Here is a 14,410-nt window from a genome sequence, read left to right as displayed (position 1 = left end):
AGTCACCTCACTGCAGAGGCCCCACACACTCCACCAACACCCCATACACTCCACCTGCTCATTGTGCATGCCCTGCCCCACAGAGGTAGACCAAATTGCCCAGCTGCAGAGGATCCAGGCACCCAGCCTATGCAGGCTCACAAGTTGCCCTAGGGCTTGCTGTTGGGTAAGGCCAGTCCCTAGGGCAGGCTTCCTGCTCTGGCTGAGCTGGATTAAATCGGTGCTCTAGGGGCTGGGACAGACCCTGGGTTAACAGACCAGAGGAAGAACTACAATGGCATCTTCCAGCGTCTGTGTCAGCATGCTTGTGCTAGGTCAGAACAATGGCTGCTGCCAAAGTCTCAGTCCCTGGAGAGGTTTCACCTCTCACTGAGATGCGCCCAGAGCCTATCAGGTGAGTCTCTTTTCACCAAAGGACTGTGTACTTTTCTTTTTGGTGATTTTACATTGCTTTCTGAAAGGGGTGCATTTGTGCTTGGGCCCTTTAAGAGTCGGCTTTTTTCCCCCGTATGTCAGATAGCTTTTCTGGGGGGTATTCCATTGTTTTTAGTAGCCAGCAAAGCCAGATATTATGACACTTGTCTCAGTTGCCCTGAGTCCAAAGGATGCTTATAATGTTGATGCTCCCCTGCTCAGGTCCCCCACTCCTCCAGGGAAGCCTGCATACCTTATGATTGCTCCCAGCCTGCCACGAAGCACCATGGCCTGGGAAAGCGGCCTTATTTTCCTCTCCGAAAAGGAATTTTTGCCTCTTTCACCTCAGTCAGGACTATCACTTATTGTGGATGTTCTTTTTATCCAGTTTTCAGTTCTCTCTCAGGGGTAATTGTTCCCAGAGTAGTTGTAAATTTGTTGTGTTTATGCGAAGAGGTGAGTTCAGAGACCACCTACACTGACATTTTGACCAGAAGCCTTTTTTTTAAGATAAGAATTTTTTTAATATTTTTTAATGTAAGAATTTTGGTATGTTGTGTTTCACTTTCAACTTATTTGTGTCTTTGGATCTAAGACGAATCCCTGTAGACAGTAAATAGTTGGATCATGTTTTCAAATCTGTTCCTCCAATACCTATGTTTTGATTAAAGAATTTAATCATTTTACATTTAAAGTAATTACTGATAGCAACGTATATATTTTTAATTTTTTTTCCCAGTAGAGTTGATAGATTTGTTTTCAATCATTTATTTACTTTCATTTAATTGACTTTTTAAATCCAAGACTTTTCAAGACAGTGAAAACTGTGATTGAAGATTAGCATGGCATTTCACAGCTATTATAAAGAGTGATGTTAACTCTTCTATGTAGAATTTAAAAAATTCCTTTGAGATGGAAAATGATGTAAGGAAGAGCACATATGGAGCACAGTGGTGATTTGACAGAAATTTGCCAGAGAATAGATGAACCACGATCTTCACACTCTTCTCTAGAAACTCATTAATGTAGATTTGCAATCTCTAGAAATATAACACAAAATGAAAGAAAGGGTTCCTTGTCAGTTCATTGTTTTGTGAAACAATCAATTACAAGACTGGAGGGTATTTCTTAATAAAGCATCAGAGTTAAATTTGGGATTTTTTTTTTTCCAGAGAGAAGGCAGCCAGTTGAGAGACACTAATAAATGTTCAGGAGTTTAGATTAAGGGACTAAACTCAATCCAGCCATGAGAGCCTGAAAATGTCCAAGTTATTTTATCTACTTAGTTTTTCTGAGAATTGTCTTATTTTCTAACATATGTATATGATGCTATTTTTATAAAAATTAAATTCTACCCCCTCATCAAATTTTAAAGTGATTCAATCTTAAGGGGCTCAAGAGAATGTTAATTTAATATCCAATGAGGAAAACAGCAGACAGATCTGTTGTAAAACCCTCATTGAATGCCTTATGCTATATGTTTTGTCTAATGGATCTTCCTAGATCAAATTTAAGTATACCAGCTCTATTCTAAATGCAATATCAAAGTTATCTGGTTTGAATTGTTTCTGACAAGCTAATTTGTGACATCTTCTAAAGTGGAATTTAAAGTAAAAGTGTGAGTTATATAATGTATAAATAAAGCAAAAGCAGTATAATAAAGAAAGCAGTCCCCTCTGATTTAATCTAACACAAAGCCAATTTTATAAGGCAGGAATGTTGAATTATCTAACAGGAATGAAAATGTATGAACAATACTTCCTCCGAGTAGTGAGTTCTTGTTCCCTTAGGTGATTCATTTCTATTCAGTAAAATACATATCTGCAGTGTTCTGAGTAATCAGTTTATCTCTAGAGAGAACACAAAGCATAGTGAGGCATTATTTTTCAGTAGTATAGAGTTATCATTAATAATCCAAAGAATAATGGACATTTTATTCAAAGGAATTCTGGGAACTTCTATGGTTCAATATGATAGCTTTCCTCAAGGCATTCTCTGATCAAAATAATTTACTTTTATTAAAGAGTTAAGAGAAAATTCATAATTTAAATAACATGTGAAACAGAATGCTATCTTATTTTATGTTTCTCTTAAGTGATACTGAAAAAGTCTCAATATGAGGCTGAGTTTTTACTTGAATTGCTAGATTACTGGTGTATAAATCCTTAAACTTTTTTCGTCTTTTCTTAAAATATTTGAAATACTGATAATTAAAAGAATGGCATTTAAAACTGCCACCTTCCAAATCATTATTCTTTGAAAAGACAAAAATAACAACAGAAGCACAAAATATTTTAAATGGTCTTGTATTTCATATGGCAAATTGATGGAACAAGCAAATATGCCAAAAATAAATTAACACTCGATGTAGTTTTCAAATTTGTGCAAGTATTTGAAAATTAATGGACATGAATGCTAAAACTATTGCCCTAAAAGACTATGGGCATTTTTGAAAGGATGAGCAATAGCAGGTTACAGCCAGTCATGGTGGTCTCTTCTTGCCTCCTCTTCCACTTCCTCCTTCTTCTCTTTCTCTTCCTTCCTTTTGTAGGGGCACCTTTAAAATCCCCTTTTCAAATTTCCTAATGAAGCAAATTCTTATTACTCCTAAATGTTAAGACAAAGAAGGTGTATTTTTTTTTTTTTTTTACTGTATTTCCCAATTAACTATTATATGATATGGATGGTCAATGAGAGATGATAGGAAAAATATATATCACTCTCTGCTCTTGTTTTCTGGAACAGGGCTCCTGAGATCCTTGCAATTTCCTACATGAAAAGAACAGCAGGAGCATCTTTCATTCTAATGAGGAGATTCTAAGTGGGTTCCTGGATGGAGGTTGGTCAGCAAAAAGACCAAGCCATGATTAGAAGCTTGGAATTTTCAGCCCTACCATTCACCCTTCAGAGAGGGGAGAGGGGCCGGAAATAGAGTTAATAATTGATCATTCCTATGTGAGGAAGCCTCCATAAAATCCCAATGGGAGGGGATTCAGAAAGCTTTCAGGCGGGCAAACACATCAACACTGGGAGCCTCATGCACCCGGCTCCACAAGGACAGAAGCTCCTGCCCTCGGGACCCTCTCAGACCTCACCCTATGTATCTCTCCATCTGGATGTTCATCTGCATCCTTTATCATATCCTTTAGTAAGCTGGTAAATTTAAATACGTATTTCCCTGAGTTTTGTGAGCCACTCTAGCAAATTCATCGAACCCAGGGGGCTGGAGGGGTGTCATTGGAATCCCTGATCTGTAGATGTTGGTCAGAAGCACAAGTGATAACCTGGGCTTGCGTCTGGCATCTGAAGTGTGTGTTTGGGGAATCTTATGGGACTGAGTCCTTAACTTGTGGGATCTAATGGTATCTTCAGGTAGATAGTGTCAGAATTGAGTTAAATTGTAGGACACCCAGCCAATGTCACGGAAAATGCTTGTGGTGGGGAAATACTTCCATGCATTTGGTGACCAGAAGTGTCAGAAGTGAAGTGGTCTGTGTGAGTAGCAAAGGAGACACACAGGAGAAAAACAACAGGGAAGAACTGGGTTTTTCCTACTCAGGAAGGAGAAACCTGGGTTTTTCCTTTACAGTCAGTTTTAAATGAACTAGGATATAATAAAATACAATTAACACCATAATCACGCTATACAGGATTTAATTTATGTTTTATTTCCTGGAGGCATTTAGGGTCAAACAGCCCCTTAGGGTCATTATAGTGAATATCAGTTGTGTGTATTTCATACTTTAGAAAAAATATACTTTTCTCACCATCTGTGCTTTGTAGTCTGGATTGTAGGTAGATGTGATTTTAATATGTAAATACATTTTCTGTGGCTTTTGAAGATTTTCCTTTTATATACGTATGCCTTTCCCTCCCTCCCCCACCTTATCACAGATTTAATCTTGGGCAGTAAAGCTGTCCTGTGTTTTACTGAGCTATAAAAATCCTTGCTCACTGATCATAGAACCACAAAACCATCAGTGGATTTATCAGATTGACTAATCTATAACCTTGTAGTTTATTGGGCAAGAAAGCAGCATCCAGATATGTTGTACTTCTACCTTATTTTGGAAAACTTTGGGCTGGTCATGTTAAAGGTCTAGAATAGTGCTTTCTGTGTGAGGATTCTTATGACTATTAGCTAGATATTCAATGAGATAGCTCTAACTCAATGTTTATGGGACCCTCCACCTCCCCGCACATCATATATCTCAGAGTATTCATAATGCCATACTCTGGGGATGTCAGTAATCTGATATAGGTTGCAATTTAATCATTCTCTTATGTTTGAATGAAAGGTTTCAGTTTTAAGATAGCCCCTCAGTACAATATGGTAGACCAGTTTTACCCACATATGAGAAAGTAGACAGTTTATAAATTTATAGGTTTTCTAGAAAAGCTACGTTACGTACTAAAGTATGTTTTTAGTGAAGTGAACTCTAATAGTCGGTATCAGCAGAGCTTCTGAGCTGCATAAACCTAACATGGAGAACACAGCTGCCAGAAAACTCACACTCACCCTGATTACCCACAGTGAGTAATGCAGAAGGTGCTTATTAGACAAATGCTGTTCTGATTAAATTTCGATTTCCTCACTGAAAGCATTTCAGAGCCTGTCTCTTTGAGGGTGTTTTAATTTTTGTTGTTGGTTTGGGGTGCATATTTTCAAGCACTAACACTTGCAGACGCTGAAAAACTCCTCTGAAATATCCAACAGGCATACTTGAAATGGCAGCACATTGAGCTTTAAACTATAGAAAAACTTTTAAATATCAGAATTTGCACATAATAGCTCATTTGCTTTCAGGAAAATAATATATGCTGTCCCTGATGATCATTGTAATGCAGATGAAATCTAGCTATGTGTAAATCTAAAATTAGAAAACCTGCAGTTCTCCATTTCCTGTATGCTGGTTAAAATAAGCTCCCCAAATCATAAATTAGGGTTCTTCCATTACGTCCATAAAAACTCTTCTTCTGTACTCACCCTTTGAAGTAGCAGTTAGAAAAGTATGTGGGCGAAGCGTTAATATTTTCTATTGTAACTGACATTGAATCAAGATTTTTGGCCTAATTATTTTGGAGGCTGTAGTAATCATCTTTCAACATTTTGGAAATGATTTAGACATACATGAGTTTAAAGTGTGTTTTTTTTTGTGAAAAAATAATAAAAAACAATAATGAAACAAACAATTATGTTTTCACTATGCAGCCTGAAAAAATAGTCGTTATCCTTGAAGTATCTTTGGTGTCTCTGACATGCCTCTTCCTGATCTCCTTCCTTCTCCCTCAGAGAATACAGTTCTCGCTTTCTTTATTATTTGCTCTATGTATCTATGTATGTACCTATATTAGGATCTATCTATCTATCTGTCTGTCTGTCTATCTATGTATCTATCTGTCTGTCTGTCTTTCTATCGATCCATCTATCTATCTGTCCATCTATCTGTCTATCTATCTATCTGTCTGTCTATCTATGTATCTATCTGTCTATCTATGTATCTGTCTATGTATCTATGTATCTATCTATCTGTCTATCCCTCTATCTATCTATCTATCTATCTGTCTGTCTGTCTATCTATGTATCTATCTGTCTATCTATGTATCTATCTATCCATCTATCTGTCTATCTATCTGTCTGTCTATCTATCCACCTATCTATCTGTCCATCTATCTGTCTATCTGTCTATCTATCTATCTATCTATCTATCTATCTATCTATCTATCTGTCTATCTATGTATCTATGTATCTATCTATCTTTCTATTCATCTACCTACCTATCTATCTATCAGTCTGTCTGTCTGTCTATCTATCTATCTACCCATCCATCCGTCTATCCATTTAGATCTCTTTTAAAAAGTATTTCTTTTGCCAAGGTAATAAAGATATACCTTGTATATTTACCAAAAGTTTTAAGGGTTTGCCATTTATATTTAAGTTCTTAAACTTTCTTTATTTTTGTGTATAACATGAGTGGAGGGATTTGGTTGTATTTTTCTCTGACTCAAGTAACCAATTTATTGAATACCACCCTTTCCTACTCAATCTGTAATGCTGGTTCTACCATGTAGCAAATTCCCCCATAAGTATGAGTCTGTTTAGTGTTCACTATTCTGTTACTTTGGTCTGTTTGCCTGTTTCTTAGGCTGATTCCACACCATCTTAATTATATAGTCATGTGCCACTTAATGAAATTTCAGTCAGTGATAGGCTATATATATGATGGTGGGCCCATAAAATTATAACAGAGCTGAAAAATTCCCATTGCCTAATGATGTGGTACTTATCACATCGTAGTACACTGCATTACTCATGTGTTTGTGGTGGTGCCGGTGTAAACAAACCTACTGTGCTGCCAGTCATACAAAAGTATAGCAGATACCATTATGTACAGTACATAATACATGAAAATTATAGTCAATGACTACATTATTGGTTTATGTATTTACAATACTATATTTTTGATCATTATTTTAGAGTGCACTCTTTCTACTTATAAAAACAAAGTTTAGTGTAAACCAGTATGCTGTGTTATTCTGACAGCAGCCTCATACATCTCATGTTTACAGTTTCTCTTGATTGCATTATTTTCACTTGTGCTTTATTTATTCTTATGTTTTGTTCATCATGGCCCCTAAGCACACAAAATCCACTGCTAATGTTGCCAGTAAGAGGCTACATTGACTGACCTGGAAGCAAAATTAAAAGTGATTAAGGGCTACAAAGGTGGAAAAATCAGTGATGGTTGTTGCCTGTCAGTCCCATTCCACCGTAACTACAATCAAGAACAAGAACAAAGTAGTGGAAGCTGTTAAAGGATCTGCTTCATTGAAAACAATGAGACTAACAAAAATTTGAGAAGGGCCTATATTAGACATGGAGAAACTTCTAATAACATGGATTGAAGACCAGATACAGAAGTGTATCCCTCCCTGCACCATGATGATCACGGCCAAAGCAAAAAAGTTTGTTTTCACTGTCTAAAGAAAAGGCTGGATCCAACTACAATGTTGAATTTACTGCTAGCTCTGGATGTTTTAAATGATTCAAGAATCTTTATTAATTATGTAATTGAAAGTGAGTAGTGAGTCTGTGAGTGCTGGTATGAAGGCAGCTGAAGAAGTTATGGAAACCCCAGATAAGCTGATTTTGGAGGAAAATTACTTGTCATAGCAAATGTTCAACAGGGATGAAACCTCCCTATTCTAGACATGGATGCAGAAAGGACTGGAAGGTCTGGAAAGGACTTTCATCCATTAGGAGGCCAAGTCAATGCCGAGTTTCAAGGCTTTTAAGGACAGGATAACAGTCTTGCTCTGGGGCAATGTTGCAGGCTACGAATTGAAATGCTTTGTGATCTGGCACAGTGAGAACCCCAGGGCCTTCAGGCATATCTATAAGCACACACTGCCTGTGGACTACAGGAGCAATAAGAAGTCGTGGATGACCCAGCTCCTCTTCTAGGATGCCCTCCTGAATTGCTATACCAGCGAAATAGAGAAGTACTATTTGGAGAATAACATAACTTTCAAGATTTTGCTTATTGTTGATAATGCTCCTAGACATTCTTCTTTTATTGGTGATCTTCATCCCAACATAAAGCAGTGTTTCTCCCTCCAAACACCACCTTTTTGATCCAACCAATGGATCAAGGAGTTATGGCAGCTTTTAAGGTCTCCTACCTGAAGAGGCCCGTTGCCCAGGCTGTTGCCGCAATGGAGGAAAACACTGAGTAGTCACTGATGCAATTCTGGAAGGATTACAACGTTTATGAGTGCACCAAGTACCTTGCTTAGACTTAAGGTGATGTCACCAAGGAGTCTGTGAATGGCATCTGGAAGAAGACACTCAAGAGGTTCGTCCATGACTTCAAAGGATTTTTTAAGGATGAAGTTTCAAAAATCAACAAGGCTGTAGTTGAGACGGCAAACGACTTGAACCTAGGTGTGGATAAGTATGATATTGAGGAGCTCCTAGAGGTGGTGTCTGAGGAATTGACTAATGAGGAGTCACTGAAGCTGGAACAGGAGCACAAGGGCAAAGGACACTGCAGGAGGAGAAAAAGAAGACCCTCCAAGAAAATCTGCAGTGAATAGTTAGCGGAACCTTTTGTAGACCTCACGGAGCTCCTTAAAAAGTTTGAAAATGCATGCCAACAGCGAAAGGTTTTCATAAATAGAGATGAATGTTCACGGTGCACTATCTGTTGATAAGCAATTCTATGATGAAAAGAAGAAACAAGCCAAGCAAACCACCGTGGTCACATTTTGAAAAGAGTGACACCTCCTCAAGAAGAGCCTCAGGCTGGTCCTTGAGGAGGTGTTCCAGAAGAAGCTATTGTTGTCATAGGAGGTGACAGCTCCGATATGTGTTGTTGCCCCTGAAGACCTTCCAGGGGACAAGATATGGAGGGGGAGGATAGCGATATTGACCATTCTGTCCCTATGTAGACCTGTGTTAATGCATGTGTTTGTATCTTAGTTTTTAACAAAAAAGTTTAAAAAGTAAAAAGAAAATTTCAAACAGAAGAAAGCTTATAGAATAAGGGTACAAAGAAAGAAAATATTTTTGTACAACTGCACAATGTGTTTGTGTTTTAAGCTAAGTGTTATTACTAGAGTCAAAACGTTAAAAAATTAAAAAGTTTATAAAGTAAAAAGGTTACAGTAAGCTAGAGTTAATTTATTATCGAAGAAAGAGAAACATTTTTAAACAAATTGGGTGTAGCCTAAGTGTACAGTGTCTACGAAGTCTACACTAGTGTGCAGTAAGGTCCTGGAGCTTCACATTCACTCACCACTCACTTGCTGACTCCCTTCATGGTCTAATCATGGTAAGCGTCCTAAAGAAGTGCACTATTTTTTTTATATTATATTTTTACTGTAACTTTTCTATGTTTGGATAGACAAATACTTACCGTTGTGTAACAATTGCCTGCAGTATTCAGTACAGTAACATGCTGTACAGGTTTGTAGCCTGGGAGCAATAGGCTACACCGTAGAGCCTGGTGTGTAGTGGGCGCTACCATCTAGGTTCGTGTAAGAGCACTCTGTGACGTTCCATTTCTCAGAACGCATCCCCATTGTTTAGCAATGTGTCCCTGTAATAGTTTATAGGTTGTTTTTATAATGAGCTTTTGATATACCAAGTCCTGTCACTGTATTATTCTTCTTCAGAAGTATTTTGTTTCTTGCATAAAAATTTAAAATAGGGGGCCGGCTGGGTGGCGCAGCGGTTAAGTGCTCACGTTCCTCTTTGGCGGCCGGGGGTTCGCTGGTTCGGATCCCGGTTCTGGCATGGCACCTCTTGGCAAGCCATGCTGTGGCAGGCGTCCCACATGTAAAGTGGAGGAAGATGGGCACGGATGTTAGCTCAGGGCCAGTCTTCCTCAGCAAAAAGAGGAGGATTGGCAGCAGATGTTAGCTCAGGGCTAATCTTCCTCATAAAAAAATTAAAGTAAACTTTTTAAGTTCTGTGCAGCAGTGTGTTGGAGTTTTTGATTGAAATTATCTTTGTTCTGTTTTCTTAATGATATTATCTTCTATTTCATGAATCTCTGTGTATCTCCATGTATTTCAGTTTTCTCTGGTGTCTTTCAAGAAGTCTTATGATTTTTCACATGAAGAACATTTTTTCTTGTTTGATTCCTACATACCTTATATCTTTTGTTTCTAATCTTCCAACTTTTCTTTGCTAGTGTATAAAATACAATTGATCTTTGCATTTGATTTTATATCTAGAAACCTTGTTAACCTCTGGCCAGTTCTAATAATTTGTAGATTACTTTGTACATGCAAACGATCATGCTAGTTTGCTTTCTCCCTTTCTAATTTTCACACTCTTTCTTTTTTCCTCTCTTGTGCTGGCTGGGAACTCCAGTACAACGTTGAGCAAGAGTGCCAATAGAGGGCAAATATGGCTTGTTTCTTATTTTTTTAATGCTTTTAAATTTTCACTACTTTTCTATAGTAGTTTCTACATTTTTTGGTAGGTAGCTCTTATCAGATTAAGACATATCTTCTATTTCTAGTTTGCTTGAGGTTTTTAAAAATCATAAAATGATGTTAAATTTTATCAAACAAATTTGTCTATTGAGCTACAGTGATAGATTTTCTAATGTGGAGTCATTACACATTACTTGAGTGAACCTGACTTTGTCAAGATGTACTATGCTTGTTATATACTGTTAACTTTAGTTTTCTAGTATTTTGTGAAATAATTTTATATCTGTGATTGAGATTGACCTGTAATTCTGTCCTTCTCTCATACTGGAATCAAAAGTTTCACACGGCTACTGCTGCGGATGCTTCTGCTATTATTACTAGATTTTTCTTTGCCAGGGGCAGGTCTCAGCATATCATGTGTGATGACTCACTGAGTCTTCACAACAACCACAAGAAATAAACCCTGTCAATGTCTCCATTTTGCTCATGGGGGAATGCAGGACACAGAGAAGCTAGTAAGTGACAAAGCTGGGATTTGAACTCTGTCATTTTGGTCCCACAGTTGTGCACTTAATCTCTATGATATGTGAGTTCTACAAAGTGATTTGGTGAATGTGCAGAAAAGAGTCAACATAGGAGGCCTGAGGCTGCTGTCCCTGGAAAGGCCTGCTTGCAGCCTGCTCGGCCCTTGGTTGGCATCTGTGAACTTGAGTGGTAAGCTGTTCTCTACCCTGGTAGAAAACTTTCTCTAAATGATAAAAGCAGCTCACTGCTCGCTGTGCCTAACAACATGGCTGATTCTGAACACCTGCTTTCCTTTTGGGAGTCTGGAATTTTGGAATGTGCCCAGCACTTGGTGCCTATGTCACTGGTAGTGATAAAACTTCGAGGACTGAATCTCAAGTGAGCTTCCCTGATGGACAAAATTTCCCTTGTTTTTTCACAATGTTCAGTAGCTGAAAGAATGAAGTACACCGGTGTGGTTCCCTGGAAGGACTCCTGGAAGCTTGTGCTGGTTTTCTCCAGATGACACCCTGTACACCTTGTCCTCTTGATGATTTTGTTTTGTGTCCATTCACTATAATAAATCATAGGCATAAATAGCATTCTAAACTGAGTCTTGTGAGTCCTCCTAGTGAACAACCGGATCTGGGCATGGTCTTGAAGACCCCTGACACAGAGAATGTCCCCTCTTTTTTTATTACATGAGAGTTTGTGCAAGATTGGAATTACCTCTTATTGAATGATTGACAAAATTTGCCTGTAAAACTATCTGGTACAACCTTCAGAGCTACGTATTAAGTCCTTCGTTTGGCAGATAAGAAAGCTGAGGCTTAGGAAGTTAAGTAATATAATTAGTAATAATCAGATAGAAGGCTTGAATTCATTTCTATTTGATTCCAAAATCCGTAATCTTTACCAATTTAAGTGTCATTTACACCATAAGTTTCTTATTTTAATTTTAGCATTTCTCCAATCTTAAAAACATAGCTTGAAATTTAGGGTGAGCTGTTTCTCAACAGTCAGCATGAAGTAATTAAACTTTAATATCCTAGAATTTTGCAACTAGGGAGCAAGTTAATGGTTATACATAGAAAGTGTTATAACATCCCTAGTCCTAGTCAAGGGGGACCTCTGCTTTCCAAAATAGCCCACACTCAGGAAGTTAATCTTCTAATTAAAAGGAGTTTAAATACCTGTTTGGAACACAGAGGAGCAGCTCTCTCTTAGTCGTCCAGGACAGAAAGGCAATTCCGAGCATTAATTCTAAGTTGCAGGCTCCAAGGGGCTGTGCAAACAGAGTGAGACTATTCCTCAAGCAGTAAGTCTAATTATTCAGCATCTCCATAGTCCATTTAAACTAACATTTGTGGAGTACATACTATGAGCCAACTTGTGCTGTGTATAAAGAGAGGGGCATGAAGATGAATTGCAGTCTGTGTACTTTAGGATATTATAGCTTAGAGAGAAGACAGAGATGTAAACATGTTAAATGAAATACGGGAAATTTATTGATAAAAATGTGCACAGAGATCTCTGGTAGCAGAAAGAAGTGGCAAAAAGGAATTTCCAGAGAAGGTAAGCTTCAAGGGTGAGTAACTATTAGTAGGTCAAAAAGAACGGGGAAGCATATTCCAAGCAGAAGAAAACTTATGAACAAAGGCTCACGATGCAGTATAATTAGAGCATAAACAGAAACTGGGTCATGGCAAATGAATTTACAGCAACAGGGAAGGCTGGGGTTCAGAAGGGAAATGCATATAATGGTTTTCATTGTGTAGATGGTAAAAGCTAATGAAGATTTTAAGGAGGGAAATAATATGATTTTGAATATATCACATTCAATGCAGTGTAGCAGATGGATTTTAGACAGGCAAGACTAAAGACAAATGGATTTGTAGAGTATTGCATTCATATATACACAATTGCAATCATACTCCCACTACATAACTGAGACCCTCACTAACATGTCCTTGTACAGTGAACAGAGGAAAGAGGACAAATTTAACAAATAGTAAGGAAGTAAAATTAGTATGGTTTAATATTGCAAAACCTTAGCAATGATGCCCTTATTGCTAAGGAGAGGGAGGAAGTTGAGTCATAGATGACTCAAGTTTCTGACTGGGGTATCCAATGAGAAGCCAGGAGCTGTGAAAGGGAACACAAGATAAGATGACTATGTCTGGAGCAGAGGAAGTTAAAATGAGATTTACTCATGTGGTCTTAGAGGTGTTCATCAACCATCAAGAGAAGTTGTCTTCGACTCATTTGAATAAATAAATCTGAAACATAGAGGAAAACATGTTTTGGGGAACCATCAGCACCTAGGTGGTGGTTAAAACTATGAGAGTGGATGAGATTGCAAATGAAGAATGTGGAGGGTTAGGAGAGAATGTGCCAAGGGCAGAACGCTGGAAGCATCAACCTTTACGTCTTCAATTCTAAAGGATGATTGGAGGAAGAACCCATCACAGATGAATCTTTTTAAAATATACTGACTTTCTACAAATTTTCGTGTGTGAATAAGATCTAATTATTTTGTATTGATAGGTCTCTACAAAGGGATCTAAAATTGGCTTATAATTGATTGTATTAAAACGTAAACATACAAAATAATATTTACTTGGAGTATCGACAATAATATAATAAAATGAACTCTGTGTACTTCTAACCTACATTTAATAAATGGAATTTTGTTATTACCTTTGAGACCTATGTGCCCACCCTAATTCCATTCCCCAGTCTCCTGTGCCCAGAGGTAACACATATGATAAATTTTGTGTTTATTATTTCCTTGATTTCCCTATGGTTTCACTACCTATGACTGTAAATTTAGATTTTTAAAATGTTTTTGAACTTCACTGAGTGAAATTGTACTCTATTTATTCCTCTGAGTCTTGGTTTTCTTCCCATCAACATAACATCTTTGAGATTCACTGACATTGAGATGTTCTTTATAGTAGTCCATTATATCAACATATCACATTGTATTTATGCGTTTTAACACAAATGTTTATTGGGTTACTTCTTTTCTTTTTTGTCTCTTGTTTGCTGCAATGAATATTCTTGTCCACATCTACTGTGTGAGAGTAAGCGCTTTCCCAGATCATATCACCAGGAGCACAAGCACTGAGTAGCAAGTGATGCTCATATTCAGTTTTATTATATAATGCAAATTGTTTTAAAAAATAGTTGTACTAATTTATACTCTCATCAGAAATGTTTAAAAATTCCTTTTACTGTAGAAGATATTTCCCAAATGCTGATATCATAGGAATTTGAAACTTTCACCAATCCAGTAGATATAAAATAGTATCTAACTGGGTTTTAACTTATAATTCCTTATTAATAATGTGTATCTTGTCATACACACATATATATATATATATATATATATATATACACACACACACATTTATATATGGTTCCTCTGAATCAGTAAGAGGAATATAGAAAATAAAATAAATACAAATATACACATATATGTATATGTATGTGATAAGATGAGCCTATATAAAGTCAAAATGGCCCACTATTTGCACTACGCAAA

The 14,410-nt window shown here is 37.3% G+C and overlaps 1 long non-coding RNA gene across 1 annotated transcript; it reads right to left on the bottom strand.

Annotated features, from left to right (window-relative positions):
• Positions 1-1,166: 1,166 nt before the first annotated feature.
• On the bottom strand, positions 1,167-9,455 carry LOC139077368 (uncharacterized). Its single transcript, XR_011529823.1, has 2 exons — positions 9,333-9,455; positions 1,167-1,454 (listed from the first exon to the last, which is right to left on the bottom strand). It is a non-coding gene; the product is annotated as an uncharacterized lncRNA (long non-coding RNA).
• Between the last annotated feature and the right edge of the window lie 4,955 nt (positions 9,456-14,410).

This window comes from Equus przewalskii, chromosome 19 (genome assembly GCF_037783145.1).
Source record: "Equus przewalskii isolate Varuska chromosome 19, EquPr2, whole genome shotgun sequence".
NCBI lineage: Eukaryota > Metazoa > Chordata > Mammalia > Perissodactyla > Equidae > Equus > Equus przewalskii.
Note: the sequence above shows the minus strand (reverse complement) of the source record. Positions and strands in the feature narration are given on the sequence as shown.